Here is a 27,947-nt window from a genome sequence, read left to right on the forward strand (position 1 = left end):
TATGTATTTTTTTTTTTTTTTTTTTTTAGGGCGGACCTCTGCTTTAAGTGGTTAACCCCTTCCCAGCCAGTGTCATTAGTACAGTGACAGTGCATATTTTTAGCACTGATCACTGTATTAGTGTCACTGGTTCCCACAAAGTGTCAGTTAGTGTCAGACTGTCTGCAATATCACAGCCCCACTATAAGTCCGCAGTTCGCCGCCATTACTAGTTTAAAAAAAAAATCAATACTTCAGTATATATCTCATAGTTTGTAGATGCTATAACTTTTGAACAAACCAATCAATATACGCTTATTGGGATTTTTTTTAACAAAAATATGTAGCAGAATACATATTGCCCTAAATTTATGAACAAATTTGATTTTTTTATTGGATATGTTTTATAGCAGAAAGTAAAAATAGTTTTTTTTTTCAAAATTGTCAGTCTCTTTTTGTTTATAGCACAAAAATAAAAAACCAGAGATGATCAAATACTACCGAAAGATAGGCTCTATTTGACTGAAGTCAAGCCATCAGACAGTTGCAAATCAGTGGTCATGCTATCAGACGAGTATTTTTTGGTTGGATTTTAAACACACAAAAACTAAATATAACATAATGGATGTGTGACAGCTCTGTATAATCATTATATTTATATGTTACATCACCGCTCTCTAACATTTACACATACGGTAAGATTTTACTGTGGAAATTTAAAGACACAGAGTCCCAAATACCAACCCATTGGTTACAAAGTGACATTTTTGCAATATTGCAAATTGGGTTCAAAAAAATTCTTCCATTGGACCAATACGTTTACAATGCAGATGTGTCATACACACCCCCCTCTATGATATCTTACAATACGGTATGATTTTACTGTGGAAATTAAAGATACAGAGCCCCAAATATCAACCCATTGGCTATATAGTGACATTTTTCTAATACTTCTAAATGGGTTAAAAAAAAATTCTCCCATTGGACCAATACTTTTACAGTGCAGATGTGTCATACACACCCCTCTCTATGATATCTTACAATACGGTAAAATTTTACTGTGGAAATTTAAAGATACAGAGCCCCAAATATCAACCCATTGGCTACATAGTGACATAATTGCAAATTGGGTTCAAAACCAATTCTCCCATTGAGCCAATACGTTTACAATGCAGATGTGTCATACACACCCCTCTCTATGATATCTTACAGCATATGGTTAAATTTTACTGTGGAAATTTAAAGATACAGAGCCCAAATATCAACCCATTGGCTATATAGTGACATTTTTCCAATACTTCTAAATGGGTTCAAAAAAAATTCTCCCATTGGACCAATACGTTTACAATGCAGATGTGCCATACACACCCCCTCTATGATATCTTACAATACGGTAAAATTTTACTGTGGAAATTTAAAGATACAGAGCCCCAAATATCAACCCATTGGCTATATAGTGACACTTTTTCCAATACTTCTAAATGGGTTCAAAAAAATTCTCCCATTGGACACAATACGTTTACAATGCAGATGTGTCATACACACCCCTCTCTAAGATATCTTACAATATAGTTAATATTTTACTGTGGAAATTTAAAGATATCAGAGCCCCAAATATGCAACCCATTGGCTATAGTAGTGACATTTTTCCAATACTTCTAAATGGGATCAAAAAAAATTCTCCCATTGGACCAATACGTTTACAATGTAGATGTGTCATACACACCCCCCTCTATGATATCTTACAATACGGTAAAGATTTTACTGTGGAAATTTAAAGATACAGAGCCCAAATACCAACCCATTGGCTATATAGTGACATTTTTCCAATAATTCTAAATGGGTTCAAAAAAAATTCTCCCATTGGACCAATACGTTTACAATGCAGATGTGTCATACACACCCCCCTCTATGATATCTTACAATACGGTAACATTTTACTGTGGAAATTTAAAGATACAGAGCCCCAAATACCAAACCATTGGCTACATAGTGACATTTTTCCAATACTTCTAAATGGGTTAAAAAATAATTCTTCCATTGGACCAATACGTTTGCAATGCAGATGTGTCATACACACCCCTCTCTATGATATCTTACAATACGGTTAAATTTTACTGTGGAAATTTAAAGATACAGAGCCCCAAATACCAAACCATTGGCTACATAGTGACATTTTTGCAATATTTCAAATTGGGTTCAAAACCAATTCTCCCATTGGACCAATACGTTTACAATGCAGATATAAACACCCAAATATCTGTACATTGGCTAGTTACAATCAATATATGCCCTAAATATTAGCCATCATCGAAATCGAATTTCATGTTTTCATAATTATAGTATATATATATATATATATATATATATATATATATATATATATATATAGATATAAAGAGTCCAAAGGGTTACTGCACTTAAAAACTTTCGGTTGCTTTATTTCATGTAGTCACATGGAAAAATTACAAAGCAAGTACAATCTTTCCAGACGTAATCATGACATTAAATGCCTATATAATGCAGATATGGATGGATTACGTTTCGGGCTAGTATGCTTGCGCCCTTCCTAAGATCCATCAGAGCATATCTAACAGGTTTACTGCAATCATCTTTAAATACAAATTAGTGGGTATACATCACATGTGGAAACAATATGGTTGATTGATTCAAGTTCATAGTATATTCATCACCTATGCAGATACGTGTTTTTTTACACCATAGACACAACGATCTAACAATTAGCGGCCGATATCCTTATCTCATCATTCTTATTCTCCAAATGTGTTATATGAACCTATGAAAAATACATACATAGATAGAATGAGCATACCCATATACAGACCTCCCTATTTCGAAACACATTTCTATGTTTTTTTTCATTTTTATTATCACTTATAATCAATACTGTTAAATAAACAAATAAAGATCCAAATCAACATTTAAACCATATGGAGCAATAGTATTTAGAAAATGTATCCAATAAACTTCTCTTTTTCTCAGGGTTATTTCACGGTTACCCCCACTCCTATTTTTCTCTATTCCCTCTAGGACCATATACTTTAATTGTGATGCATTATGTCCATATTTCCACGAAATGTCTGGCTAATGGTAGTCGTGTTAGTTTGTCACGTATTGAATATTTGTGTCTTGCTATCCTGTCTTTTACTTTTGTGTAGTTTCTCCAACATACACTAAACCGCATGGGCACTTAATGGCATATATGACATATGATGATTGCAAGTGTAATACCCACGTATAGGGATATTGAAGCCCCTATGTGGATGTGCAAAAACGTTTCCTTTTATCATGGAGTTGCATTGTATGCATGACAAACAGGGATATGATCTGTCGCGGACACTGCTGCAAGGACCTTTTTCTGTCCACATTCACCCTGTTATTTGGTATTTCTAGTATTAATCTTTTATTTTTTTTTAACTTGCCCAATACATGATTCTTGAAAGAGCTGATCACATTAACCTGCAGAGACGAACTGTCTGGTCACCAGGTCTGCCTTAAGTGTTGTGTTAATTAACATGTTAATTATATTATGTCTTTTAAGTTTTTGCTAGAGGGGAGGGGGGAGTGTCAATGAGGTCAGCCCTACCTCGTTATCTAACCCCTTGTGTTAAATGTGTATAAAAAGGCTGTGTTCTGTCCAATAAAGCAGTCAAGATTCTACAAGCTATTATCGACTAGACTTGTATTTACTGCAGCTATAATATTATATCTGTCTGATGGTCATACTGGAGTAAGCGGTGTTATTGACGGAGGCACTCAGTGGAGTGTGGGATAGGATCCGTCACAATTGGTGGCAAGCTCTGGGATGCTCCTCTTGCCTAGGCACACCCAAATCACCACCGGGACCCCCTGCTCCTAACAGCAGATGGAACATCACTACGCCAGACTCAAGCGCAGCACCTTGAAGGATCTCTTGGAAGCCCGTGGAAAAGTCTCCAGCAACAAATCCAAAGTGACTCTCATCACCGAACTAATGGAGATTGACCAGGCCAGTAACCCACCAGCAGATACCTCAGAGGCGGCAAAGTTCCAGCGTGACGTCCAGTGGCGACTGGCCTTGTATGGTACTCACCCCCCGCAGGAGGTTATCAGTCAAGTGTTAACAGAGGTGTCCCAGCTGCGAATGGCTGAACTCCAGCGGGACCAAGGAGCGTCAGTTATGTTCAACCGGGAAGCTCCAGCAGCCCGCAAAAAGCTACCCTATGCCGCCTTCTGCATGTTTCAAGATGGTGAAGATGAGATGGATGTTTACCTGCAAATGTTTGAGCGTCAATGCGGTCTCCAAGGTGTCAATAAAGCAGATTGGGTCACGCTCCTGGTCAGCCGTCTCACAGGAAGGGCTGCAGAGGCGTACAATAATGTCCCTGATGAGATCAGCCAGGACTATGACCGGGTAAAAGAAAGACTATTGGCTCACTTCGGCATTACTCCAGAGGCACACCGTTTGAGGTTTCGCAACCTCCGCCGAAAGGAGAGAGAGCCTTACACAGAATGGGCTCATCAAATGACCCGAGCAGCGGAGAGTTGGATGACCGGGCGCCAAGCTGTTACCATGGCAGATGCGCTCCAGCTAATCCTCCTGGAACAATTCTATGATCATACCCCACATGAAGTTAGAGACTGGGTAAAGGATCGGCGGCCAGTCACAGTAGATGAAGCTGCCACCCTAGCTGACCAATACGTGGATTCAAGGCGGACTGTACAACCAGAGCCTAAGACCCCAGCTCGGCCTGTCCCCAACATTCCACGGAGCGTTGCCCCTCCACACCAGCCGTCAATCCCCGGCCCCACTCAGCTACCATCTTCACGAGGAAAAGGGAACCTCTGCTACAGATGCAACCAATCAGGGCATGTTAGGAGGTATTGCCCGCAGAATGTTTCCCAGGACGCGCGGAACAACAGGCCCCTTGGACCTGCCCGGGCTGCTGCACACTGTCTGGAGAGAGATGATGTGACTTACCCAAGTGAGGAGAATATTGGAATTCTACATGAGGCAGACCCTGTGCAAGCTGCCACTACAGATAATCGTTTGCACCATCGACAAGCCGTGTGGATTAATGGTCGGGCTGCCCAGGGACTGCGGGACACGGGAGCTACTATTACCCTGATACAGTCCCGAATGATAAACCCGGCAGAGCAGACGGGACGGTCTGTGGCTGTGCGGGTGGCCGGGGGAAATGTTATGCGGGTCCCCACTGCCAGGGTTCACCTTGATTGGGGTTCGGGGGCCAAAGAAGTGGAAGTGGGAATAATGCAGAACTTACCTGCAGAGGTTTTGTTGGGCAATGATTTGGGACGTTTAAATTCAGCCTTCTCCCTGGATGTATCCCCGGAAGCCTATCCTGTTACCACCCGCCAGCAAGCCCGGATGGAGGTGCGCTCCCTCGAGGACGGGACCCATGTAAGACCTGTCACCCCTGACCTAGACTGTACTACCCCAACTAACCCTATCCCGACTTGGGCTTCTCCCCAAGAATTTGCTCAGGCAACTCTTAGCGACCCTTCCTTAGCTAGCTATAGGGAAAGAGCAGGATTGGACCCTGGGGGGTTGGAGAGGGAGCGAATAGAGTGGGTCCAGGGATTACTCTATCGGGTTACTGAGGGAAAGACAGCCTCCCATCCACCCAAGCGGCAGCTGGTTGTGCCGCAGAAATATCGTCATGACCTGCTGCGCATTGGGCATGACATACCCTTAGCCGGACACCTGGGGATGTCCCGGACCCTCCACCGCCTGACTCAGTCGTTTTTTTGGCCGGGGATTACAGGAGATGTCCGACAGTATTGCCGGACCTGTGACACATGCCAGCGGGTGGGTAAGCATGGGGGCCCACTGAAAGCTCCCCTACACCCTTTACCGATCATTGATGAACCCTTTAGCCGTGTTGCCGTAGACCTGGTTGGACCATTGCCCAGACCTAGTCCTTCTGGGAAGAGATATATCCTTACTGTGGTGGATTATGCCACCCGGTACCCGGAGGCCATTCCCCTGGCAAATATCCATGCAGAAACTGTGGCTGATGCTTTGCTCCGGATCTTTGCCAGGGTGGGTTTCCCTCGGGAAATCATCTCTGACCAGGGGACCCAGTTCACTGCTGAGCTCACTCAGCAGTTATGGAGGCTGTGTGGGATAAAGCCCCTACAGAGCTCTCCCTATCACCCCCAGACCAACGGACTGTGTGAGAGGTTCAATGGAACACTGAAACAGCTGCTTAGGACATTTGCAACCTCTCACAGGGATTGGGAGAGATATCTGCCACACCTTCTCTTCGCTTATCGGGAGGTGCCGCAGGAATCTACCGGGTTCTCCCCATTTGAGTTACTGTATGGGAGGCGGGTGAGGGGGCCCCTAGATCTAGTCAGAGCCCACTGGGAAGGGGGAATTGATCCCCAAGGGTCCTCTATCGTAGCATACGTTCTTGAGTTTAGGGACAGACTGAAGGAGCTCACGGACACTGTCCAGGAGAACCTTCGGGCTGCCCAAAGGCGGCAGAAACGATGGTACGATCGTACTGCTCGGAACCGCACTCTGGAGGTTGGGCAGAAGGTTCTTGCCCTCAGACCAACCAAGCAGGACAAGTTACAGGCCACTTGGCAGGGACCTTACCGGGTTGTGGCAAAGCTCTGTGACACAACCTACCTAGTGGCTAAATGTTCGGATGAAAGAGTCCGACGGACCTTTCATGTGAACATGTTGAAAGCATACTGGGAAAGATCAGGAGAGGTAGCCGCTATATGTGCTCCAGCTGTGGAAGATTCTGAGAATCTTCCCCTGCTGGTGCTCCCGGAGCTAAATAGAATTACTGCAGGGATAGAGATGATAAAGCTTGACAACCAGCTAGGGCCGACGCAGAGAGAACAAGCTAGACAGGTCCTTAGTCAGAGAAGGGAAATGTTCTCCACAGTCCCTGGGTACACTACTATGGCAGTGCACCGTGTGGAGACCCCGGGACAACTGCCACTAAGACAGGCAGCTTACCGGATACCTGACGCAGTGAGAGAGGGGATGCGTCATGAGATTAAGGAGATGCTTGAATTGGGAGTCATTGAGCCATCCAGCAGCCCCTGGGCTTCCCCGGTGGTCCTTGTACCGAAGCGGGATGGCACAACTCGCTTCTGTGTAGACTACCGCAGATTAAATGAGTGCACCACCACTGATGCTTACCCTATGCCCCGGGTCGATGATCTGTTAGATCGCATTGCTCGGGGAAAATTCCTGACAACCCTTGACCTATGCAAAGGATACTGGCAAATTCCTCTGGATGCGGAATCTATTCCGAAATCGGCGTTCATTACCCCATTTGGCTTATACCAGTCTAAAGTAATGCCATTTGGGATGAAGAATGCACCGGCGACTTTCCAGAGGATGGTAGACCAACTCCTCGATGGCCTCCAGGACTATGCTTGTGCATATCTGGACGACATTGCGATCTACAGTGATACCTGGGAGGACCATCTGGTTCATCTGGGTGTCGTGCTAGACCGCATCAAGGCTGCAGGACTAACCCTTAAGCCAGAGAAATGCAGCATAGGGATGTCCGAGGTACAGTACCTTGGACATCGAGTAGGCAGTGGACAACAACGACCTGAGCCTGCTAAGATTGAGGCCGTTGCCAAGTGGCCAACCCCCCGTACTAAAACCCAGGTCCTGGCGTTCCTCGGCACAGCTGGGTACTATAGGAAATTTGTCCCGCAATATAGTTCCATCGCTAAGCCCCTGACAGACCTGACTAAGAAGCACCTTCCCCGACAGGTACTGTGGTCCCCTGAGTGTGAATCTGCCTTCCAACAATTAAAGAATGCACTAACTTCAGCTCCTGTTCTAGCTGCCCCTGACCCAACCAAACGTTTTTGTGTCCACACAGATGCCTCTACATTCGGTCTGGGGGCAGTACTGAGCCAAGTAGGACCTGATGGCGGTGAGCACCCAGTGGCCTACATCAGTCGGAAGCTGCTACCCAGGGAAGTCGGTTATGCAGCCGTGGAGAAGGAGTGTTTGGCGCTGGTGTGGGCTCTCAAGAAATTCCAACCTTATCTCTACGGACGATCTTTTACGGTGCTCACCGACCACAATCCATTAATCTGGCTTAATCGGGTCTCCGGGGATAATGGACGCTTGTTACGATGGAGCTTGGCACTGCAGCCCTACAATTTTACCATACAGTATCGGCCAGGAAAGCAGAATGGGAACGCTGATGGACTTTCCCGGCAAACAGAACTATAAAACTCTCCCGGACAGCCCCAAGCTGACCCGTGGTGGATCTAGTTGGGTCTGCCGGACTATGGGACAGGGGGGGGCACTGTCGCGGACACTGGCTGCAAGGACCTTTTTCTGTCCACATTCACCCTGTTATTTGGTATTTCTATATTAATCTTTTATTTTTTTTTAACTTGCCCAATACATGATTCTTGAAAGAGCTGATCACATTAACCTGCAGAGACGAACTGTCTGGTCACCAGGTCTGCCTTAAGTGTTGTGTTAATTAACATGTTAATTATATTATTGTCTTTTAAGTTTTTGCTAGAGGGGAGGGGGGAGTGTCAATGAGTCAGCCCTACCTCGTTATCTAACCCCTTGTGTTAAATGTGTATAAAAAGGCTGTGTTCTGTCCAATAAAGCAGTCAAGATTCCACAAGCTATTATCGACTAGACTTGTATTTACTGCAGCTATAATATTATATCTGTCTGATGGTCATACTGGAGTAAGCGGTGTTATTGACGGAGGCACTCAGTGGAGTGTGGGATAGGATCCGTCACATGATCCAAGGTTTTTTTGTCCTAAAAAAGTTGGTTTAATAAATGTGGATGTGGGTTGGTCCGATTTTATTAGTCGGTCCCGTATTGTTCTACCTTTCCTATGTGAGGACATGGGGGGATTCCAGAATTCCTGTATCATCGGATAACTAGTTCTTAAAAGGTTCCAATGTTTTTTATCTTAGAGATGTTTTTAGAAAAAGGGTGGTATTGCATAATAAAGGGAATTCTCTTTGTTTCTCTATGGGTTGTTAAATTATGGTCAGTATTGAGAGATTCCGTATCAACTAAGGTTCGGGGGTATCTTCTATTGATGAGTTTATTTTTCATTTCTTTGAGTCTCTGGTCACCGCACAGGGGATCACTCACGATCCGCTGTACCCTCAGCATTTGACTTTTTGGAACAGACGAGAAAACATTAGGGGGATGAAAGCTGTTAAAGTGTAATAACTGGTTACGATCTGTGGGTTTCACATACAGATCAGTACTAATCTGTGTGTTACTCAACTTCAATGTAGTGTCTAGAAAAGAAATCCTATCTTTACCAATTTCAATATTAAATTTCAGGCCAGGCATTAAATAGTTAATATATTTATCTAACAGAAATAGGCTCTCCATGTTGTCATCCCATATAGCGAAAATATCGTCCACAAATCTATACCAACAATGGCAATGTTGGAGAAATAGTTCATTCACATAAATAAAAGAGGTTTCTATCATATTCATAAATGCATTCGCATATGGGGGTGCAACATTTGAGCCCATCGCTGCCCCATTTAGTTGCAAAAAATGAGTATCCTTGAAGAGAAAATAGTTTTCCTCAAGGACAATTCTCAACAGTTCTAGAAGGAACAAGATCTGTTCAGTTTTATAGATACCTGATTGGGTTAACAGTCGTTGACATGCCTCTATTCCAAAACTATGAGGGATGATAGTAAACAGACTGGAGACGTTCCATGATATCAGGACGGAATCTGGTGACAACTTAATATCCTGAATTTTAGTCAAGAAATCTGTAGTGTCTTTGATATACGATTTGATATTTAACAATAATGGTGTTAGACATTTGTCCAAATATTGTGCTAAACGGGTTGTCACAGATTCCATACCCGATACAATGGGACGTCCTGGGGTTTTTTTTGGGTCTTTATGGATTTTTGGTAACATATATAATACTGGTGTAACCGGATATTCACACACCAAAAATTCCATAGTTTCGTCATCAATAATTTTATCCTTAACCGCATTCATAAGGATTTTTTTGATTCTTTTTTGTACTCTAAAGACTGGACTAGAATCAAGTTTTCTATATGTAAGGGTGTCACCAAGATGTTTCATCACTTCATTTTCATACATGGGGGTGTCCATTACCACAATAGCTCCCCCCTTGTCAGCCGGTTTGATGGTGATATCGTGCCGGGCTGACAAGGAGTTTAATGCTGTAATCTCATCTATTCTATTCAAATTATGGGGTATATGATCTCTTTTATTCCTATCACACAAGAATTTCTTTATGTCATTTTCCACTTTGTCTATATACACCTCCACTGCAGCACATGATGTAGGGGGTACTTTAGTGCTTTTCAATTTTAAACCCATATTTTTAATTGATAATGTAAGTGATTCCTTATATGTGGTAATCGACCCACCTGATAAATGTGCTTTAAATCTTAATTGTCTGTAAAATCTATACAAATCCTGCTTAAGTACAAAATCATCCATTCTTTCTTTAGGGCAAAAGCCCAAACCCTTATTTAATACACTAAGTTGGGCTTCAGACAAAATAATGGAAGAAATGTTATGTATCAGGTTTTCTTCTAGTGTCTCTGTCGGTTCTGCCGTCTGGTAGTTACACCTCCCGTTGCGTCTTTTCTTGATTCTCCGGCCGCCTCTCCTGGTCCGGGTTCGGTCATGTTTGCTGGTAAAAAAGGAGTAGTGGATGCGTTGTTTGATGATCCAGTAGATGTGATAGATGAGTTGGAGCTAGCGAATTGTTTGCGCTGTATTTTCCTATGTCCTTTTGGGTGATGGTATATGGGATCCATCCAGTTATAGACACGATCACTTTTGTAGTCTTCCCGGTCCCGCTCAAGTTTTGTACGTTTGCGAAGCTGGACATTAGTATGAAATTTCTCCAATTTATCTTTGTTAGTTTTCTTAAATTCCATTAGTTCCTCTTAATTTGAACATTGTTGTAGTTGTTCTTCTAATTGGACAATCTCCTGCTGTACAAGAGTTCTTTCTTGTTGCAAAAATTGTACAGTTAATGTCATGATATCAAAGGAACATTTATTTAGAATTTGTGCAAACTTGGTTTTGAAGTCCATATTTTGTGAAAATAAAGTTGGAATTAAACGAACTCTTAATCCTCTGGGGATCATTTGCATCTTATAGTATTCCGCTAGTGTTACCTCGTGTAGTTTCATTGTAATAGCTCTCTGTGTAAGCTTCTCCATTTTCTTGATTAGTTGTATTGGGGATGACTGGGTCAGGAAATCTCTGGATCTCATAGTGTCTGTGAAGATCCTTGAGGCCTCAGTTTCAGAGAAAGAGTATAAGCCACTCGTTGCCATCCTTGTGATGATTCCACACAAAATAGCTGGTGCTCGTTCTCAAGGGAAGAATATATTCAAATCGTAGAGGAGAGCCGTACCCAGCTTACGATTCAGTGCCAGCAATCAGGTCTTCCCACCGACCTTATATATAGAAAAAGAGTCCAAAGGGTTGCTGCACTTAAAAACAGGAATTCTGGAATCCCCCCATGTCCTCATATAGGAAAGGTAGAACAATACGGGACCGACTAATAAAATCGGACCAACCCACATCCACATTTATTAAACCAACTTTTTTAGGACAAAAAAACCTTGCATCGTATCAGTGTTTGTCATGCATAAAATGCAACTCCATGATAAAAGGAAAAGTTTTTGCACATCCACATAGGGGCTTCAATATCCCTATACGTGGGTATTACACTTGCCAATCATCATATGTCATATATGCCATTAAGTGCCCATGCGGTTTAGTGTATGTTGGAGAAACTACACAAAAAGTAAAAGACAGGATAGCAAGACACAAATATTCAATACGTGACAAACTAACACAACTACCATTAGCCAGACATTTCGTGGAATATGGACATAATGCATCACAATTAAAGTATATGGTCCTAGAGGGAATAGAGAAAAATAGGAGTGGGGGTAACCGTGAAATAACCCTGAGAAAAAGAGAAGTTTATTGGATACATTTTCTAAATACTATTGCTCCATATGGTTTAAATGTTGATTTGGATCTTTATTTGTTTATGTAACAGTATTGATTTATAAGTGATAATAAAAATGAAAAAAACATAGAAATGTGTTTCGAAATAGGGAGGTCTGTATATGGGTATGCTCATTCTATCTATGTATGTATTTTTCATAGGTTCATATAACACATTTGGAGAATAAGAATGATGAGATAAGGATATCGGCCGCTAATTGTTAGATCTTGTGTCTATGGTGTAAAAAACACGTATCTGCATAGATGATGAATATACTATGAATTGAATCAATCAACCATATTGTTTCCACATGTGATGTATACCACTAATTTGTATTTAAAGGATTGATTGCAGTAAACCTGTTAGATATGCTCTGATGGATCTTAGGAAGGGCGCAAGCATACTAGCCCGAAACGTAATCCTTCCATATCTGCATTATATAGGCATTTAATGTCATGATTACGTCTGGAAAGATTGTACTTGCTTTGTAATTTTTCCATGTGACTACATGAAATAAAGCAACCAAAAGTTTTTAAGTGCAGCAACCCTTTGGACTTTTTATATATATATATATATATATATATATATATATATATATATATATATATATATATATATATATATATATGAAAACATCAATTTAGATGAATGGGCTAATATTTAGGGCATATATTGATTGTAACTAGCCAATGTACAGATATTTGGGTGTTTATATCTGCATTGTAAACGTATTGGTCCAATGGGAGAATTGGTTTTGAACCCAATTTGAAATATTGCAAAAATGTCACTATGTAGCCAATGGGTTGATATTTGGGGCTCTGTATCTTTAAATTTCCACAGTAAAATGTAACCGTATTGTAAGATATCATAGAGGGGGGGGGTGTATGACACATCTGCATTGTAAACGTATTGGTCCAATGGAAGAATTTTTTTTTTAACCCATTTAGAAATATTGGAAAAATGTCAGTATGTAGCCAATGGGTTGGTATTTGGGGCTCTGTATCTTTAAATTTCCACAGTAAAATTTTACCGTATTGTAAGATGTCATAGAGGGGGGTGTGTATGATGCATCTGCATTGTAAACGTATTGGTCCAATGGGAGAAATTTTTTTGAACCCAATTTGCAATATTGCAAAAATGTCACTATGTAACCAATGGGTTGATATTTGGGGCTCTGTATCTTTAAATTTCCACAGTAAAATCTTACCGTATTGTAAGATATCATAGAGGGGGGTGTGTATGACACATCTGCATTGTAAACGTATTGGTCCAATGGGAGAATTTTTTTTAACCCATTTAGAAGTATTGGGAAAACGTCAGTTTGTAACCAATGGATTGGTATTTTGGGCTCTGTATCTTTAAATTTCCACAGTAAAATCATACCGTATTATAAGATATCATAGAGGGGGGGGGGTGTATGACACATCTGCATTGTAAACGTATTGGTCCAATGGGAAAAACATTTTTTAACCCAATTTGCAATATTGCAAAAATGTCACTATGTAGCCAATGGGTTGATATTTGGGGCTCTGTATCTTTAAATTTCCACAGTAAAATCATACCGTATTGTAAGATGTCATAGAGAGGGCTGTGTATGACACATCTGCATTGTAAACGTATTGGTCCAATGGAAGAATTTTTTTTTAACCCATTTAGAAGTATTGGAAAAATGTCACTATGTAGCCAATGGGTTGGTATTTGGGGCTCTGTATCTTTAAATTTCCACAGTAAAATCATACCGTATTGTAAGATATCATAGAGGGGGGTGTGTATGACACATCTGCATTGTAAACGTATTGGTCCAATGGGAGAATTGGTTTTGAACCCAATTTGAAATATTGCAATTATGTCACTATGTAGCCAATGGGTTGGTATTTGGGGCTCTGTATCTTTAAATTTCCACAGTAAATTCATACCGTATTGTAAGATATCATAGAGAGGGGTGTGTATGACACATCTGCATTGTAAACATATTGGTCCAATGGAAGAATTTTTTTTTAACCCATTTAGAAGTATTGGAAAAATGTCACTATGTAGCCAATGGTTTGGTATTTGGGGCTCTGTATCTTTAAATTTCCACAGTAAAATTTTACCGTATTGTAAGATATCATAGAGGGGGGTGTGTATGACACATCTGCATTGTAAACGTATTGGTCCAATGGGAAAAAAAATTTTGAACCCAATTTGAAATATTGCAATTATGTCACTATGTAACCAATGGGTTGGTATTTGGGGCGCTGTATCTTTAAATATCCGCAGTATAATCTTACCGTATTGTAAATGTTAGAGAGGGTGATGTATGTGTGACAACTCTGTGTAATCATTATTTTATAAATTACATTACGTTATATTTCGTTTTTCTGTGTTGAATTTCCAACCAAAAAAACTTGTCTGATAGCAAGACCACTGATTTGCAACTGTCTGATGGCTTGACTCCAGTCTCTATTTGTAGGAAAGAAATGACACAACTATCATTGCATGACCGCGCAATTGTCAGTTAAAAGTAACGCAGTGCTGTATTGCAAAAATAGCCTGGTCATGAAGGTGGGGGGGGGGGGGGGGTTAAATCTCCCGGAGGTCAAGTGGTTAATACGTCCAGCTATCAGAAGCAGTAAACATACTGACAAGTGAATCTAACGTTTCCCCATAAAATAAATGTTGTCAGCTGGCTGTTTGAAGGGTTAAATCAAACACTGCCTGTAGCCCGAATCACAAGGCCACTCTGCCGCCGGGCTGGAGACAAGACGATGACCTAGATCCACCGTCACACAAGAAATACTGGTTTGGCCTGATTTTCCGTCCGAGGGTCTGAACTCTCCGCCTGACACATGATCAGAAGGGAGAGGAGAGAGGGGAGGGCGCCGCTCAGAGAAGAGAGAAAGGGGGCGGGGCCAGAACGGAGAAGTCAGGAGGGCTCCGAGAAAGTGAAAGGAAGCGGCGATCAGGGCACCTCCCCCTCCCCGGGAACTACACACACAGAGGAAGCTGCAGCGCCATCCTCAGAGCACTGTACACACGGCTGGGATGTGTTCCTGGACAGCACTTTATACAGTGAGTATACCTGTATGATCGTTCTACGAGTCACTAGTCCGCTTTCCTGATGTCATTGGGCTGGAATTGTGTCAGTGCCATGGGGAATGAAGGGGATAGAGGCAGGGGAAGGTTACCTGTACGTAGGTACCTGCACTTCACTCATGAAATGTGCCTTCTATGAGTGCAAAGTTCATCCTACAAGGGGACTTGTGGACTCACTTCCCAGGTATGTACACAGCAGCTCAGGAGGAAATGTTTCACTGGACTTCTTATTTAGTCAAATCGGATATTGTATGTACAGCTCAGCACACATAGAATTAGCCCTTCTACTCCTTCATGCTGAAATATGGATATATTTGGTGATGTGCTAAAACATGGGGAAAGAGTGCTCCTTTATTAATAAGTTACATAGTCGGGGTGAAAAAGCAGACGTGCCTATCGGGCTGCATGCCCTTGTATCCTTAGAACCCCAAACTTTGAGCACCACAGACATAAAATCTGATATATATACTATTGATAGAAACTTTTTTTCAAAGATCAATATCAAATAGAGATTAAAAAAAAATGTTTAAAGCGGTAGTAAACTGATTTACAATTTGTACCCATTGTTCATAGTTAAGTGGGGTACACACTATAAGAAAATCGTGTGAACGATCGTTCAATTTTCTTTGTTGTTTCACAGCAAATCGGGAACTGATTAACAAATTCTCGTACGACAAATGCTTTTTTTGTTTGTTTATTGTTTCTAATCATGCGCATGATCATAAACCATAAACAACAACAAAAAGCCTTTGTTGTATGAGGATTTTCGCTCATCGGTTCCAATTTGCTGTGAAACAACAAAAAAGTCGGAAGACTTTCTTTTCAGATTTTTCTTGTACAAAAACGGTACACATTGAATGAAAATCGTTTGTTCTGTTCCCGTACAAGAACATTTTTGGAGTTTGTCCCTTTGGGAATTTTCATACGAAAATGTGGAATTGGCTGTCGAAACTTGTGTACACACTATAAATAAATCGTACCAAAATTCTTTTGGGTGAAAATGCTCGCCCGATTTTCTAATATAGTGTACGAGCCTTATGCCTGGTACACACAATGAGATTACCAGAGGAATGATCGTCTGTTTGTTATGTTTTTTTTTTTTTTTTTTTTTGCTTGCTAATTTTAGATCGAACCTGAAGAGTTGACTAAAGTCAAGAAAATTCTCGTACGATAGAATAAAAAAATTGGAAGTGATGTCATGTATTGTATTTGTATTTTCGAACGACCACTGTACTGATTAACCACTTCGCGCCCACGCTATAGCCGAAAAACGGCTGCAGTGCGGACGCTAACTGCTGGGTGGCCGTCCCTGGACGTCCTGCTGTTTACTTCCGCGATGCGTGCATCGGGGAAGTTCTGTGCTGGCCGTGTCCCTTGGACACAGCCAGTCACAGATCGCTGAAAACGGCCAATCATAGCGTCCATTTTCAGCGCGATCGGCGGTGCCAATGAGAGATGATCTCATATGTAAACATATGAGATCATCTCTCATTGCCGGCTCTCCCTCCTCACACAGAGACCGCGTGTGAGGAGGGAGAGCGACCTGTGCTTCTGGAGTGAAAAATTGTGAGTGAAAAAAACACACACCGTGCCAACACTATATATCAGTGCCATCTGTCAGTACCTTCTGTCATCAGTGCCACGTGCCATCTGTTATCATTGTCACCAGTGCCACGTATCAGTACCACGTAAGAGTGCCAGCTATCATCAGTGTCACTTGTCATCACCAACAATGGCTAGAAGATTATATTCAGCTGAGGAAGCGTACAATATTCTTGCGGGCGACTAGAGCAACAGGGAGCTCTCCGCTTCGGATTCCTCCTCATTTTCAGATTCTGAGTCTGACGTGGACTACGAGCCTGTCCTAACCAGTGGTACACTGACAGCCTCAGAGGAGGAGGATGAGAGTCCGCCTGCCAGACGAAGGCGTACTGGTGAGGAGGCAGTGCCATCCACCAGCACCGCAGTACCTCGACAAAGGCCACGTACCAGTCGGGTGTCACCTCAGTCCCAAGGGGGTTAGGTCCCATGCCAGCCTTCCCTATTCCCTTCAAAACCCCTTGTGGTTGCCTCCTAATTCAGGAGAAGCTAACGTTCCCCCTTTCACTGCCCAGCCAGGAGTCCAGGTGAACACAGAAAATTTTCCCCCGATAGACTTTTTCCATTTAATTTTTACTGAGGACATGCTTGCATCAATTGTGGCCCAGTGCAACCTATATGCCCAACGATTTATAGCAAGTAACCCAACGTCCTATTATGCCCGTCCCTACGAGTGAAGAGCCCTAACAGTGGAGGAGTTTAAAAATTTTTTGGGCCTCACATTCTGTATGGGACTAAACAGAAAAAATGAATTACGTTCGTATTGGTCTACCCTCCTCATCTACCACATGCCCATCTTTTCCTCAGTAATGCCCAGGACCAGATATCTCATGATTATGAGATTCCTACACTATAACGACAATACCCAGTGCCCTCCCCGAAATCGCCCAAATTTTGACAAGCTTTTTAAAGCCCCAAATAAATTATTTTTCTGAAATCTTCCCCCAGTTGTTTACCCCAGACCAACACATATGTTTGGATGAGTCCCTTATCAAATTTTCTGGCAGGCTGGGCTTAAAACAATTTATTCCCACGAAAAGGGCCCACTATGGGGTGAAGATGTACAATTTGTGCGATCGTGCTACAGGGTATACCTATGCCTTCATGGTATACGAAGGGAAGGACACCCAGCTACATTCCCCTAATTGCCCAGAATACATTGGATCGAGTGGGAACTCATAAACCCACTCCTGGAGAAAGGCTACCATCTGTATGTGGACAATTTTTATTCTAGTTTGCCCCTGTTCCGAAACCTTCACAGAAAGAAGACTCCAGCATGCGGCACCGTAAGGACGAACCGGAAGGGCTTTCCTCAAAGCCTCGTCAACAAGAAGTTAAGAAGAGGGGAGGCGGCGAGCTTACGGAATGAGGAAATTCTGGCTGTGAAGTGGAGGGACAGAAGGGACGTCTACATGCTTTCTTCGATCCACAACAATACATTTGTTGAGATCACCAGGAGGAATGGCCCAATCCAAAAGCCAACATGTATCCATGAATACAACATGTATATGGGGGGTGTCGACTTCAATGACCAGAAGCTCGAACCCTACCTTTCCACTAGAAGAACTTACTAGTGGTATAAAAAAGTTTCGATTTATTTAATTTGGCCATATACAACACCTATGTAATCTATCGCAACTCCACTGACAGATCCAAACCCTTCCTTGGCTACCAGGAGGAAATCACAACTGCCCTTATATACCCGAACGGCCCACCAGAAAACATTAGATCCGATGTAATTAGCAGACTCTCTGAACGCCACTTTCCCGATAAAATCCCTCCCAGACCAACAGGCCAAAAACGTCAGAAAAAATGCCGGGTGTGCTCCAAACAAGGAGTGAGAAGAGACAGCACTTATCATTGTCCCCAATGTAAACGTAACCCTCACTTCCTGCCATTTACCTTCACACCCCTTATGCCTTTGCTTGCTCTGTAACTGACCCTGGCTTGTTATTCGACCACGCTTCTACCTACTGCTTCTGTTTATATCTCTGCCTGATCTGGAACTGACCCTGGACTGTTATTCGACCACGCTTCTGCCTACCGATTTCTGTACATGCCTCTGCTTGATCTGGAACCGACCCTGGACTGTTTGACCATGCCTCTTGCCTGCCTCTTGGACTGATCTTGTACCCTGCCAGTGGACTAGTGGGATTCGGAACACAGGGGTCTCACATATGTGAGGGGCTCCAGAATTGTTTTTCTGGATGAAGAAAACAATTTCATTTGTTTTCTCATTCCTAGATTAGGGTCTGGAGACTCGGAGGCTTCAAAGAGATTTGGGTGGGAGAAGTCTCTACCCCTGTCCCCATTCTGTCCTGAAAGAGGCCCTACTTCTGCCTGCTGCCTGTAGGACCTATGCCATCATGCCTCTGCCTGTCGCATGAACTGACCACACCACATGGACCTGCCTACTACCAGGACCAATATTTTGGCACTGCTGACAATATCTGCCTGAACTGACCCTGGACTGTATATGGACAGTATCCCTGCCTGCTGCCTGTACTGACTATGAACAGTATTCCTGCCTGTTGCCTGGAAAATTGTGTTCGCTTTTGCTGACCAAGTCCCTGCCTGCTACCTGGACCAGTGCTATACTCCTGTGTACAACTGCGCTACTACAACCACAGGTAATCTTTTGTTTACTCTTTGCTCAGCATAATGTATTTTGGGGTGTAATTCTTGGTATGTGAATGCTATGTGTCCCTAGAACACCTGATGGTGTTCTTTGCCTGTTGGGCCTCTGTATGTGGCCAGGCTGTGTAAAAGTCTCACACGTGGTATCGCCGTACTCAGGAGGAGTAGCAGAATGTATTTTGGGGTGTCATTTTTGCTATGTACATGCTATGTGTTGGAAATATCTTATAAATGCTCAACTTTGCGTAAAAAAAAAAAAAAAGTTTTCATTTTTTTTATTTTCCAAAAACTTTTGGAAAAAAAATGAACCGTTCAAAAGACTCATTATGCCTCATAGATTATATATTGGGGTGTTAGCTTTCCAAAATGGGGTCACTTTGTGGGTGTTTCCCTTATCCTGGTGCTCCAGGACCTTCAAAAGTGTAATAGGTGGTTGAGAAATGAGATGTGTAATTTATGCTCCTAGAATGCCTGATGGTGCTATTTCAATATTGGGCCTCTGTATGTGGCCAGGCTGTGTAAAAGTCTCACAAAATTGGTATCTCCCTACTTGGGAGGAGTAGCAGAATGTATTTTGGGGCGTCATTTGTGGTATACACATGCCATATGAGAGAAATAACCTATTACAATGACAATTTTGTGGGGAAAAAAAAAATGTCATTTTGCAAAGAATTGTGGGAAAAAAATGACAACATCAAAAACCGCACAATGCATCTTACTAAATACCTTGGAATGTCTACTTTCAAAAAAGGGGTAATTTAGTGGGTATTTGTACTTTCCTAGCATGTTCGGGTCGCAAGAAATGAGATGGGCCACCAGTACATCAGGTGTGATTAATTTTTTATGATTTGCACCACAGCTTGTAGACTCTCTAACTTTCACACGGACCAAATAATATCCACTAATTTGGGTTATTTTTACCAAAGATATGTAGCAGTATAAATTGTGGCCAAAATTTCTGAAGAAAAATTAATAATTTGCAAAATTTTATCACATAAACTAGGAAAAATGCGTGTTTTTTTTTTTTCAAAATTTTCGGTCTTTTTTTTCATTTATAGCGCAAAAAATACAAAACCCAGAGGTGATCAAATATCACCAAAAGAATGCTCCTATTTGTATGAAAAAAAGGACAAAAAATTCATTTGGGTACAGAATTACATGACTGAGTAATTGTCATTCAAAGTGTGACAGCGCTGAAAGCTGATAATTGGTCTGGGCAGGAGGGGGGTTTAAGTGCCCAGTTGTCAAGTGGTTAAGGACCGGTTCCCACTGGTGCAATGTCTGACACTGTATGTGATTCGCAGTGCAAATCACATGCGATCACTGTGCAATTTCAACCATACAGATAGTATGGCTGAATTCGCATCGCATTCAGACCAAACTCGCACAGGACCCTTTTTTTGGTCTGCAGCAGAATCTGATCGCATGGGTGTGAACTTGCAGTTTGCACTGTTTTTTGGGGGTGTCATTAACTTTCAATTGACACTCCCAGCAGTTCGCATAGGGCAGTGTGAACTGTCTCTGGGAGACATGCAATGCAGGAACCTGCAGTGGATTCGCAGGGTTCCCGCATTGTTGCAGTGTGTATCGAGCTTAAACAAAAATCGTACGATATAGCATCGTTCGAAAAAAAAAATTTGTGCATGTCCGATCAAATAATATTGGATGAACTGTCCTGGCCCCCAACCCCCTCCTGAAGGGAGATCCCATGTGGCATACAGAGGGCACTGCACACAAACTACCTAGGGAACACTGTGCCACTATTGCGAACTATACCCCTGTGCACTTTGTCAAAGGATCGCAGCACAGAGACTTGAGCGGGGATTCCAATACGCAACTGGGAGAAGAGAGAGCGGGTAATCTTAACACACATTGCATCTGGGGGGGTGGGATCCACCTTATATACAGGGATGGATGTCCCCAATGGGGGGGCTGTGATGGCGGAGGCTCTGACCAGGCTCCTACAGCGGGACCACCTAGCATTGTGGAAACCGCTATATCGAGCAAACACACAGGTGGGAGGGGGCGAGCTTTCCAGGAGGGGGGAGAACCCCACTCTACAGACATGGCTCTTGGCAATACTCAGACTGCACATACTGGTATTGACGGGGTCCTTGGACCTATGGCTGGGGGGCTGCGCCACTATTGAGGGGAAGCGGAAGGCAGTGGCGGGGGTAGACTAACAGATCCTTGGGCGGGTATTAAAGTGGAGTTCCACCCACTTTTACAACTCTTCAGCATCCCTCACTAAACTGTGCACTGTAAACGAATTGGATATTTTTTTATTTTTTTTTCTCAGCACTTATCTGCTGTATTCATTTTTCACTTCCTCCTCCCTGGCCGCGGCCCATCGCATCATTTCCTGTTTGCAATGCCTTCTGGGAAGGGGCGGCAACTTCCTCTGAAACTGCCGTTGCTATGGAAACCTGACCTGAAACCTATTACACTGCTTGTGCTGCACTGAGCACTTGCGAGATCTGCAAGGATGAGATCCAGGAAGAAATGCAGTCTGGCTTCAGATGCCCAGACTTAAGATGGCCACGGCCTGCTGTAAGTTTATAAAATAACAAACTGCTGCTATAAACTAACAAAACAGTATTATAGGGGTATTTTTATTTAAAAAGTATAATTTCGGCCGGAACACCACTTTAAGAGAGAAACTAGAATACCAGTCATTCACAATTCTATGTTACTGTTCTGTTTATGTTTACCCCCCCCCCCCTCCCCTGTCCTTCCTTGAACGTGGATGACCTTAAAATGATCTCATCAAAAGGGCTTCACGTCCCTGAAAAAAGACGGATGCTGCTACATGACATGCAACGCCTGAAGCTGGATGTCATTCTATTGCAGAAAACACAATGCCCATGCTTAAGAACAAATTCTACCCCACTGTATACCATTCCACTTACTCAGAAGCCAAGTCTAGAGGAGTTTCTATCCTAATATCAGCTAGGATACCCTGGACACACCTAGATATTAAGACAGACCCAGCAGGTCGCTATTTATTCCTAAAGGGTCTGATTGGCGACGTAAAGGTGACATTTACAAACCTATACGTCCCTAATGACCATCAAAACAATTTCCTAAAACGCCACCTAGAACAGCTCCTGAAATAGACAGCCAGTTAATTATTGAAGGAGACCTTAACATGCCCTTGATCCCGACAGAGGACACTTCTTCTGGAACATCCTCAACCTCGTGAGACACACACAAACGAATCCTTAAATCCCTTCATAATGTGCAATTGATCGACGATTGGCGTCTTTTCCATCCTGGTGAACGCGACTATACATTTTCCTCTCAGCCTCACCAAAAGTACTCGCGAATAGACTACTTCCTAATTCCCCACAGCCATTTGCAAGTGATCAAGGACACTACCATAGGGTCCATTACCTGGTTGGACCACGCTCCTGTTATCCTGCAGTATGCTCTGTCGGACTTCTATACAGCGCAACGAAAGCCATGGAGCCTACTACAGGACCCGAAGGTGCTAGCTGATGTGGTGAAGGAGATAGGACATTACTTCCACACTAATGACAGTGATGCAGGTGTAGTATGGGTAGCTCACAAAGCGGTGATTGGTGTGGTACTCATCAAACATGGGTCCAGGATCAAACGGCAACGATCAGCTCAATTGACCTCTCTAAGCAAATTACAGACGTTAGAGAGACACATTACAAGACATAAGCAGGCCCCATCCTGACCACTAGAAAATGACCTTGACACCGTCCGTAAACACATTACTGATCTGCACTTTAAAGCTAAGGCGGCGCTCCAAATTTGTCACAAAAAATCCTACGAGTCGGGCAACAGATGTGGTAGGCTACTGGCCCAGTCCCTATGCACACAGAAGCTAGCGTCCTACATACCACATATTATATCTCCTATGGGACAGAAGACATCCCTACCTCTACATATCGCACGGGAATTTTAAATCTTACTATGAATCTCTCTATAACCTGCGCACAACACAACCCTCCCAAGTGTTGTAATATGTTGGCCGATTTATATATAATGTTGTATTGGAGTGCCATGTTGACCAGAAATTCAGTTGAATTGTCCAAGTCAACTGAATTTTAACATATCAAGGGGACAGCTGAAGACCCTTTGATGTGTTGATCTTATGCAAGTCTACCTAGGTTTACAGACTATACCTCACATACCTAACTGAACATTTCAAAGGGTACATTGTTTAAAGGACCATAGAAGAAGTATTTATTGATGGTAATTAGACTTGAGGGGGTAACAATGAGATCAAAGAGTATTTTGGGTTGACCTAGCAGAAACTCCCTCCTAGTGGACTAGTATTTCAGAGAGGACATTCAAGCTGGCATTTAGTCAGTATAGTTTTGTCTGTATATGACTATGAAGGCACAGACCTAGGAAAAAAATGGGACTCTGAATTATATACTCTGTTGGATTTTTTTGTCATCTGTGGACTTTGGACCTTGTTCTGTGTTGGAAGTCAATAAAGTGCATCTCTCTGGAAGAATTGGGTTGCTGCGGAAGAGTACTTACTAATTTAATTATCATACCCACGATACTACTATACTACTACACATACTATATCACTACACCAAGGGCAAACGGCAGATTACATAGCTTCCTCCCTGATGCCTTCCCTAGCGGCAGAAGCATGCAAATTACTAGAAGACCCCATCACATTACCCGAGCTTCAGTTGGCCATAGGAAACACCAAAGCGCGAAAGACATCGGGACCGGACGGTCTTACTATCCAATACTATAAAACCTTACTCCCCTCTTTAGGTAATCATCTAGTTAAACTATTCAATGACCTAAGCACAGGGAAAACGCTACACAGATCCACATTGCAAGCCCAAATATCAGTAATCCCAAAGGAAGGTTAAGACCCCGCTCAGTGCGGGAGATATCAACCTTTAAATTATTTACCAAGATAATGGCTTCCAGACTACAACAACATCTAGACCAAATAGGTTTCGTACCAACTATAGAAGCTAGAGATAACACTAAAGTTCTCAACCTGTTACATATAGCCAATATCGCCAAAACGCCATTTGTATTCATTGGAACAGATGCAGAGAAAGCGTTCGACTGGGTGAATTGGCCTTTCATGTTTGCGACCCTGAGCTACATAGGATTGGGGAGCAATTTGCTCAATTGGATTTGCGCTGTCTAGTCAGACCCGACGGCCAGAGTCAGAGCCAATGGCGTGACTTCTGATCCATTCCCAGTTACCAACGGGACTAGACAGGGATGCCAACTCTCGCCCCCTTCTTTTCACTCTGTCCCTAGAGCTTTTCCTTTGTCATGTGAGGCTAAACCCTGATATCTCTGAAATTGCAGTAGATTATGTTTACAACATAATGTATCGGCTTATGCAGATGATCTGATGTTTTCGCTCCCGAATCCCACCGTATCTCTACCAAACCTGAGAATTCGAAACATACGACACTCTAACCTAAAAATTTTATTTCTCCAAATCCAGATTCATAGAGTTCATATGGACCTGAAAAAGACCCTGGCTCAGCAAGAAAATACTTTCCTTCCCTAAACAACATGGAGGTTTGGCAATGCCGGACATCCACATTTACTATCACGCTGTACACTTAAGTAGGCTAATAGATTGGTGCCAACAACGGGAAACCAAGCTATGGCCTCAACTGGAGCAGGCCCAAAGTGAAAACCCCCCCCCCCCCTCCATAGAGCCCCATGGTGCTACTCAGCCCTCCCTATAAATATCAAACGCTATCCCCTGATAGGCACCACCACAAAAATTTATGCACATCTTATATCTTAAACCTCTTTCATCCTGAAATTCGCCCTTGCTCCCTATACTGGGTAATCCTCAGTTTGAATTGGGCCTTCATGGTTTGGTCTTTTGAGATCTAATCGTCTCTGGCCTTTTCCAAACCTCCCACTTTAGTTTAATGGGATGCTGGAAGACAATAGGAGAACTATCAGACCCCACAGGCTCGTTCCGTTTGGACTTCTTAAGAGTACTTCAGCTCCCCCACTTCCTTAGACTCATACCGCCTCCTAACGACCCTAGCCAGCCCCTTACGACACTGGAAGAATACTGTACAGAAACTGGAGTTCTACCGCACGCACTCTCCCTCACCTATACCTTGTTAAATACACCCCCAGCAGAGTACCAGCCCCTGGCTTCATTAGTTAGCACTGAACTAGCAGTTTATCTCTATTTCCTAACAAACGACACTGTATCCTCAGATTCACACATAAGTCCTCCATCTGCACAAAAATCCAAGAAACCAACTACAAAATTTTATTGAGGTGGTATAGAGCCCCATCGCTAATACATAAATTTTTCCCCACAACACCCGATCTCTGTTGGTGCTGCCAGAGAGAACGAGGAACCCTGCTGCATATTTTCTGGTCATCCCCCAAGATTACGGATTTCTGTAGGAAAGTTCGCCAGATAGTACAAAAATTTACAGACCACACCATTCCAGACGACCCTGCATTCTTCCTCCTTCACGCGTCTGACACCCCCGAACGCATCATAAGAAATCAGTGATACGTTAACGTTACCATCCCACTTCACTGGAAATCCCCACACCCACCGACCATTGACCTATGGCTTAGAAAAGTAGACGACATCAATAAAATGGAAGACCTTATTCCAAAATAGACAGGACACATACTCCAAAACCTGGGTGCTGTGGAACCTATTTGTATACACTGAGAAGCCCAGGCCCTTAGAGGAGGTAACTCTGACGCCTAAAACATACAAACTTGCCCCCACTTTGCTATTTATGCAATGTGGCATATTTTCTGGAATGCAAGATAACCGAGAAGCTCTTTTAGATCCATGTTCGTGGACCTCCCCCTTCCCCCTACTCCTACCCCTCCTCTGCCTTTCCCCCCTTCCCCCACCACCATCTACCTTCTCTCTATCAACTTTCTAAGCTTCCTCTACCTTCTTCAACTCTTAATAACTTAGAAAAAGAAAATAGATTGAGCTCATAGGACTACACTGTACTCACACCTCAAGAATACAAACACGCTCTCACAGGACCGGGGGGTGCATGGTAGACCTGCAAGAAGACTTGACCTACAATACGATTCGGATATTAATGTCATCACACTCACTATACTCTCCTTTCCTATATCATTGCAAACTGTGATGAGATGTAACACCATGTACGTCAATCATATGGTTCTTGTTTTTGTATTTGTATTCCTGTTCCCTTTGCTATATTGTCATAGTGTGGTCCCTGTGGAGCTCTTTCTCAGAATTAAAAAAAAAAAAAAAAAAACGGCCCAAATCGTGTCCCCCGGTGGCCACCGCTGGATTTTTTTTTTTTTTCTGGTCCTTGGGCTTTCCCTTGCCCATCGATGCGGTCCGGAGGAGTTGTGAGGGGGATTCGAGGAATTGGAGCCCCATGGGAGCCATTAGGACCGGGAGCTGCCGCCATGTCCTACAGCTCCATGCGCTAGGCCAAGCCCCCTCTGTCATAAATTTTGGACGAAATGTATTCTGCTACATGCTCTTGGAGGGGGGGGGACCCCATGGCGCTTTTTTTTTTGGACCAAGTAGTGCAGAGAGCATTTTCAAAGTCGGACCAGTTAAGACGGCCCTCAGAGGGAAACATTGATTTGCATACATCATGGGACATGAGCTCCCAAAGTCAGAGTGTTTGTCGTGCCAGTGTGAAACCAGCCTACGAGGTGAGCAGTTTGTCTGCGCTTGGGGTGAATTACGGCTGGATTTTCTTAATAATCAGTTATTATTTATGGCACAAACTTTTGATATATTCTAGTGTATTTTACACAGTTTGTTATTTATGGATCATGCTATGTATATTTTGAGTCACTTAATTTATGGTATAAGTCACTGAGTAGCGCAGCATTGTTTTTTTGGTATCAAAATTTTTTTTTTCATAGGTTGGAGTGAAATCGCTTTTGACAGCGACTACTTTAGCGATTTATTAATAATTATTATCAAATATTCACATTATATTGCGCTGACTGATTTTTTTTTTTTTTTTTTTTTTTAACACTTAAATGATATATTGCTCACACACGCCATGGGTATTTGTTGAATTGCATCCCAAAATACATTCTGATGCTTCTCCTGAGTATGGGGATAACGCTTTGGGGCTTTTTAGAATTCTAGCTGCATACGGGTGCCGAAAACCAATCACCGCTTTCAGGATTTCAAAGGTCATAAATTGCTTTTCACTTCCCACCACTACTTATCACAGTTTTTGGAGGCCCTGAAATGCCAAGATAGCATGACCTCTTTTCGGAAAGTAGACACCTCAAGCTATTTGCTGAGAGGCATGTTGAGGCCATATATAAAAATTTTTGTATATATATATATATATATATATACCACAAGTTTTGGAGAAAATTATTTTTTTTTTTCCCCACAAAGTTGACACTTAAATTACAGTATCTCACAAAAGTGAGTACACCCCTCACATTTTTGTAAATATTTTATTGTATCTTTTCATGTGACAACACTGAAGAAATGACACATTGCTACAATGTAAAGTATTGAGTGTACAGCTTGTATAACAGTGTAAATTTGCTGTCCCCTCAAAATAACTCAACATACAGCCATTAATGTCTAAACCACTGCTAACAAAAGTGAGTACACCCCTAAATGAAATACTAAAA

The 27,947-nt window shown here is 42.6% G+C and overlaps 1 protein-coding gene across 2 annotated transcripts in view; it reads left to right on the forward strand.

The window, feature by feature from the left end:
* Positions 1-14,869: 14,869 nt before the first annotated feature.
* GALNT4 (polypeptide N-acetylgalactosaminyltransferase 4) overlaps positions 14,870-27,947 on the forward strand; it is a 341,135-nt gene continuing 328,057 nt past the window's right edge. The window contains exon 1 of one of the 2 annotated variants that reach the window (XM_073630753.1): positions 14,870-15,062. The gene's annotated coding sequence lies outside the window, so the exon portion shown is untranslated. The other variant, XM_073630754.1, reaches the window with a different exon arrangement.

This window comes from Aquarana catesbeiana, linkage group LG05, assembly GCF_042186555.1.
Source record: "Aquarana catesbeiana isolate 2022-GZ linkage group LG05, ASM4218655v1, whole genome shotgun sequence".
Taxonomy (NCBI): domain Eukaryota; kingdom Metazoa; phylum Chordata; class Amphibia; order Anura; family Ranidae; genus Aquarana; species Aquarana catesbeiana.